At 38.4% G+C, this 7,137-nt stretch overlaps 1 pseudogene across 1 annotated transcript; it reads right to left on the reverse strand.

The window, feature by feature from the left end:
* Positions 1–2,369: 2,369 nt before the first annotated feature.
* Positions 2,370–5,812, reverse strand: LOC308414030 (choline/ethanolaminephosphotransferase 1-like; annotated as a pseudogene). Its single transcript has 2 exons — positions 5,791–5,812; positions 2,370–3,111 (listed from the first exon to the last, which is right to left on the reverse strand). The product of its transcript is annotated as a choline/ethanolaminephosphotransferase 1-like (transcript).
* Between the last annotated feature and the right edge of the window lie 1,325 nt (positions 5,813–7,137).

Below are 7,137 nucleotides of genomic sequence, written 5' to 3' on the forward strand. Positions count from 1 at the left end.
CATACATACTTAGATTCATATAAAAGATTAGGTTCCCATATGGGTTCTCCAAATATCATTAATATCAGATCCCTCTCCTCACATCCACTTAATATTTCTGTCTCCTAAGTTAATTTTTGTTTAAATAGAACTTTTACCACAATACCTGTCTATTTTTGTGCATCATTTTGTTTGTTTGGCTGGTTCTAGACAGGGTTTCTCTGTGTAGTCCTGGGTATACTAAAACTCACTCTCTAGACAGGGCAGGCATCAAGCTCAGAGATCCACATGCTTCTGATTCCCAAGTGCTAGGATTAAAGGCATGTACCACCATGCCTGGCTTGTGCATCTTTTTGGGGAACTTTTAAGTAGAGTATGAATCAGACATTAATGATGAATAAAATTTGCAAATAAGCTTTGAAGATATTTACATAGATGATAGTGTCCAAAAATGGACAATTGTGTACTACTAATAAATCTGCTAGGCGTTGAACTTCTGGCATATCAGTTAAAGAAGTGAAAGTTTGTCAGTAGAAGGTCCTTCTTACCAGAAATTCTGGCCACACAGACTCTTCTTCTAATCCTTCATCTTCAGTACTGTTGCCTAGTTCTTTGTTCACCTTTGATTTTACTTTTTAAAAAAATATGTGCATGTAATTTTACTTTGAAACCAAAACCCAAGACTCCCGTTTAGATTTCATGCCTGTTTGGAGTTCCTCAGTAGATTGTGAAAAATGAAACCTGATATCTAATAGAGAGTGTAATAGAGTTCTATAGGTTTATTTAATGAATGCATATAAATAATTCACATGTCATTATTTTATGGTATTTCATTTTTTATGCTTTTAAATTACATTTTATCTATTTTAAAATAATCCATACTGATTTTTTATTAATTTTAAAAATTTACAAATATACAAAAGCTCTTAACAAGTATAGTCTCTCCCCTTTTTTATTTCTTCTGAAGTCATATTTTCATTTTAAATTTTGAGCTCTCTCTCTCTCTCTCTCTCTTTCTCTCTCTCCTCTCTTCCCACTCTTTCTCCCTCTTGTTCCGTCATACAGAAACACATAATTCTATTACAATTAAGATCAACATTTAATGTTTTAAGCATTACAACTGTAGCACTTCATCAACTTTCTTGTTTAAAACTTCTCTGATTAAACCTTGTAATTTACAGTTTTACCTTTCTCTTACCTCTGGACCAATAACTTTGTAACAACCCTTCACCTCCCCATTACCCCTATAACTGGAGAAAATTGTAAGCAGTGCTCCATGGTGCCAGACCCAGCAACTCAGACAGGCCCTTAGCCAAAAATATATAAAACTTTAACATTCTGCTAAACATGAGACTTTCTTAAAGAGTCATTTAATGGATGCCTTAACTGTTTCTAAATTCTACATTTGTCCCGTGCCACCGTCTCGCCAGCAAGAACAGACGCGGTACACAAGGATCCTTCTGCAGCAAAACTTTAATGGAGGAAGACCCCGAAGGGCGGAAAAGCACCCAGTTTTATACCCTTGAGGGAGGCAGGGGAAGCGTGTCTCTACCTGATTGGCTGCTCGCTGGTGGTCTGATGATTACGCCGCGAGATGGGCTGTGACTTTGGCTTGCCTTGCTCTTCATGCATGTGCTTTTAGGTTGTTTGTCAGTTTTATCTGACTCACGGCCCGGGAAACCGGCGCCATCTTTGCAGGCCGTTGGCTGCGGCCCCTTACATACATTAAAAATAATTTTCTGTCCAAGTTATTTTTGAGATCATATAGTTATTTAAAAACTAAAACGGATTGACAGTTACCACATTATCTGCAGGCTAGCGAGATTTCCCAAACCCATAAGAAATACCATTTCTTGATTGATAATAAAATCACTTCCTTAACAAGAGAGTACAGAGAGGAAACCTTTTCATCCAAATTTAAGGTCATTATCCCTGCTCTCACCTCACAAGCTAGTAGGATGTATGTGCCACAAGCTGAGTGCCTTACAAAATAACATCTGAAAAGACAGTAAACAAGGTGTTACTAGAAGATGATTTGTTAAAATCATAAAGTAACCATCTTTTAGCCTGCATAAATTTTACATTAGATTCACCACCACTGGGAATGTACTCCTCTGATAGTGATATTCTGAATAATCACAAGCACACAGTATTTTCCCTGCATGCTTTCTGGAGTCAAACCCTGTTTGACAACATATTCAGTTTACAGGATGGAGCCTAAAATTTCCATTCTAAACATGACAGTTAGGGAGTGTTACCAGTGACAAAGAATGAGTGATATGACATAAATTATCATAAATTATATTTGTCCTTATCCACCCCGTGTCCCCTCGGTATGTTCAGTTTCCTTCTTGCAGGAAAGAAGAGCTTAGTAGAACCCAGACACATCCTTAGTGATGATTAGAGTGAGCTGTGGAGGCTTTATTTCTGAAAACATGTATATACAGGTGAGATGCAATGATTGCAAACACGGACACAGCAACAAATCAAATCAAAGAAAGAGAAGACCAGGGCAATCCAGAGTACTATATATTCATCAATGAAGCTATTAAAATACTGGTCCAGAAACAAAGTTCTGGACCTGTGAATGCTGTGTCATGCAAATGCATTTCACTTTTCGTCATGTGTACAACCACAAGCTTATTGGTGATTTTAGCCAACACAAAACAAATATCAGTATATAAAGACATGGATGTTTTTCAAAAAGCCGAACTGCTGACTTCTTGTAGATAATAACAGCTAATGTGATCACTGATCCAGTGTGCAGAAAAGGAGAAAGGACACTTGTGCCTGCTATGCTTGATCCATTTTTGCCAACACCACCTGTGAAGATTACACAGAAGTAATATGTACAGGAAAATATAGTCCCTGCTGCAGTACAAAGTGCAGGAAAAAGTTTCATTTGAATATTCAGCAGTGTAATTATAGATTGCCAAAAGGTGGTCCTCTAATCACTGCCAGCAAATTCATGATTATTATGAAGATTTCTATTTCAGTCACATCAATTATTCCAAATCTCAGTGTATGTTTACCAGTGTGCACAACAGAACATGCGTGTCCCAGCAAAACAACTAAAAAGCATACAGTCAGGATTTGTCCTAAGTTGACAAGTCACACACAGCCATGGTGTGACTCACTGATGATGAGATTTGGGGCAATCCATGAGGGTACTCTTCCAAGTAGCCATTCCCAGTATCCTTGCATTAGGATTTGAGAAGGTACCATCCAACACTCTGACACCTGTGTTCTTCTAGCCATTGTAATTGGTGTCTTGACAGTGGTTGTGTTGGTAACTGAAAGAATTTATTTAATACACACCCTGTAGTACTCATATGCCCTAAGCCCACAGGGGACTCTGGGTGAGAATCTTCACATTGTTTCCTTGTTGACCAATGCCCACTCATGAATATTGGTCTTCTACTTGATTTATCAATGATTTATCTTGTTTGTTAGCCTTCTGTGGCTAATTACCTTGAACCCAACAAGCACAAGCCTAGAAACAGCAACTCCTCTGACCAAGTTTTTAATGTGCAAGGTTTTTTGGCTCTAAGTTTTCACTTCTGTTTTTGTAACTAGTTTTTTTTTTGAGTCCTATGAGACTAAAAATATAATTTTGTGCATATAAATTTTTATTCGTTCGTCTTTCTTCTCAATTATATCACATAAGCCTATACTGGTTAGGAGCCTGTTAGAAAAGTCAGTAAACATTTGTAATTATAATTAACTCAAATAGAATTTAGGTCTGCAGCGAAAAAGGTGAGCCAAGGATGTTGGAAAGCATTGATTTATCACTGAGAAGTATAAAATAGGAGGTAGTTTGCAAAGCAATAATAGACTAGTTAATATTAGACTTAGTAAGCTAGCAGGGTCACATGGGCACTCATAGGCTTTGTTAGAAATCAACACACACACATGCTTCTACTTTATAACAATGCCATTGGAGGAAGCATCAAAAGGTTAAGTTGCTGTGGCTTCCAAATTCAAGGGAAAAAGGAAATTGTGAGGCCAGATATGCTGATTCTACTCCTCAATTTATAATTTCCTCTTTTCTAGATATAAGTACATGAAGAGGCAGAGAAAAATCTGGAATTTTCTATTCAGTGATATCCCAGCATGTTTATGTGACAACTTCCCAGGGAAACAGACTATTGACAACTCAACAGCTTAAAGCAGCAAAAAGTACTTTGTACCTTAGGAAACTGGAACTTCAAAACCAAGGTCTCATTAGGTCTGCACTCCTACTAAGGTTTGAATTTGTCCCTTACTGGTAACTTTATCCTTAGAAAGCTATTCAAAAGTTAAACCTTTAAGGAGTGGTTAGGCCATTATTTTTCACCCTCATAAATTCATTAACATAGTTATGGTAAGTGCAGCTCATTTGCAATGGGTGGAGTCTTAGTCGGGGGTTTCTATTCCTGCATAAACATCATGACCAAGAAGCAAGCTGGGGAGGAAAGGGTTTGTTCAGTTTACACTTCCATATTCTTGTTCATCACCAAAGGAAATCAGGACTGCAGCCCAAGCAGGTCAAGAAGCAGGACCTGATGCAGAGGCCATGGAGGGAAGTTACTTAGTGGTTTGCTTCCCTCAGCTTGCTCAGCCTGCTTTCTTATAGAACCCAGGCCTACCAGCCCATGGATGGCACCACTCATAATGGGTTGGGCCCTCCCCCCTTGATCACTAGTTGAGAAAATGCCTCACAGCTGGATCTCATGGAGGTATTTCTTCAACTGAGGCTCCTTTCACTGTGATAATTCCAGCTTATATCAGGTTGACATAAAACCAGACAGTACAGGTGGATCCCTAGTAAGAGAACAAATTTGTTTGGTATACTGATAAAAGAACTTCCCAACACCTCTACTTTCAACTTTGAAATATGTAATGATTAATTTTATTGTTCACTTGATTGGATTGAGTCACACTTAGGAGATTACTAATGAACTTTTCTAACTGTGCTTGTAAGGATGTGTAGAGAGACACTTAGAATTAGAGATGACAGTTTCACTGAGATTATTTGGCCAGAATGTGGGCATCATCATCAAATAGGCTAAGGCTTGGAAGAAATGAAGGAAGAGAAGGAAGTGGGTCATACATGTATGCTGGGATTTACTCAGCAAGTGCAGCTGAATATCTTCATAGTCTTTGGCTATCAGATACCAGCTACCTCAGCTTTCCCATGTGATTTTATACCGATAGTTCCAAAGGGATGCAGTTTCAGGCAAGGCCTGCATCTTGGCTCTGGAATTTTCCAACTTCTTTGATGGAGCAACTCCTATCCTCTGGCTCAGAGAAATGAAAATGACCTTTATTGGATTTTTACATCAAAAACCATGTGACTCTGTCTGACTAAGTTTTTGTAATTACCTAATTATATACACACATATATTTGTATATATGAGTGTGTTCCTCTTGGGTACCTGGCTTTTAAGAGATTTTTGTCTCTATTGTGATTATTTTTCACTATCTTGTTCCTGAAATGTACAAATTATTCACAGAAGAAATATGAAGAGGTTTGGAAGGGCAACTTTTGTGTAGCTCAGACTGCTGCAAATGAAGCTTGTAGGTTATTCTGAGGATAGATCATCAGGAAATAAAAACTCTGTTCATGACATATCTGGCAGAAAGGAAAACTCTATTGGAAACTAGACAGATACTGTCCATGCCATATTCTAGAGGACAGTGTGTGGCCACTTTGTCAAGGCCTTGGGATACTGTGCTTGGCTGAGTTAAAATGAACAGAATGGGACCTGGACAGATGGATTAGTAGTTAAAAGCATTTATTACATTTACAGAAGACTCAGGTTTGATTACCAGCATCCACATGTTGGCTCATGCCCTTCTGTAACTATAACTCCAGAAGATTCAAGATTGTGATCTCTGTGGGCATTGCATACACATAGGAAAAGGGCATACATACAGGGAACACACACACACATGCATGTGATAATGATAACATGCTTAGCTTGTGTGAGGCTCTCAGATAAATATCCAGAACTAACTGCATGTAGACAGATAGACAACCAAATAGACAGACAGGCAGATAGACAGATAGACAGATGAAGAGAACTAATACCAAAGAAGACATTTCAATGCCTGGCATGGGTACTTCTGGTTGCATTTAGCCAGATTCACAATCAGGATTATGAGGAAAAGGCATAGCATAAAGATGCAGTTCAGCCACAGATAAAGAATACTTAAAGTTGGGAACATGGGATGAAGGGATTTTTTGGTGTTAAGAGCACATACTACTCTTCCAGATGACAGAAGTTCTGTTCCCATGAACATTGTCAGGCAAATCAAAACCACATGTAAGTCCAGTTCAGGGGATCCAATACCAGCTTCTGGCCTCCATATTTATCTGTACTCATGTGCACTTACAAAGAAACAGACATCTATACATATACTTAGAAAATTAGAAATACACTAAATCTTAACTTCAGAAACAAAGGTTGTGTAGTTTTGAAAGAACTTGGTATTCTAAGACAATGGTAAATGTTTTGTACTGGAACAAGAAATCATGTCTTGAGGACATTTGAGGGGACTTCGGGCCCAAATTATAGTGAATTGAGAGGCATTATATCAAGTCATTTGAAGCTTATTATTTTGAGAAAAGAGTCCCAGGGTATCCCACTTCCCCATAATTGCATACAAAAGTGTCTTCTGTTATTTAGCTTTACAAACAGAATTACTGTACCTGTGATCCAATGGAGCCAGGCTCCATTGAGCTTCTGGCAGACTTTGGCATCCAATACATGCCACCAATTTTCCAGGTGTGTAAACTTGCTGAGTTACTGAGTGGTAGAGGTTTCAATCCAGATTTTAAATGAAATGTGGAAAATCTTAGCAATGTGTGCCACAGATGGAGCCAACTGTGGGGTACCTGTGATGCTAGGAATTGTAAAATGAATCCAACGCTTCTGTGGGGATCCTGGGATGTTGTAAATACCATCAACAGAGATGTCTTTCAAAAAAATCACATGCAGTGAGTTAAACCAGACATGAAGCAGGGTGAGGGCTGTAGGGAGCTAAATCTATCAAGGCTACAGGAATGAGCTGCCCAAACTGCTTGAGAAGTCAACCTACCATCCTGTGCACAAATGCAAATAAACCATGGAGCTGTAGGATTGAATGTTTATATTGCTTAGTTTAGGACATGCT

This window comes from Micromys minutus, assembly GCF_963924665.1.
Source record: "Micromys minutus genome assembly, chromosome: 32".
Lineage (NCBI taxonomy): Eukaryota > Metazoa > Chordata > Mammalia > Rodentia > Muridae > Micromys > Micromys minutus.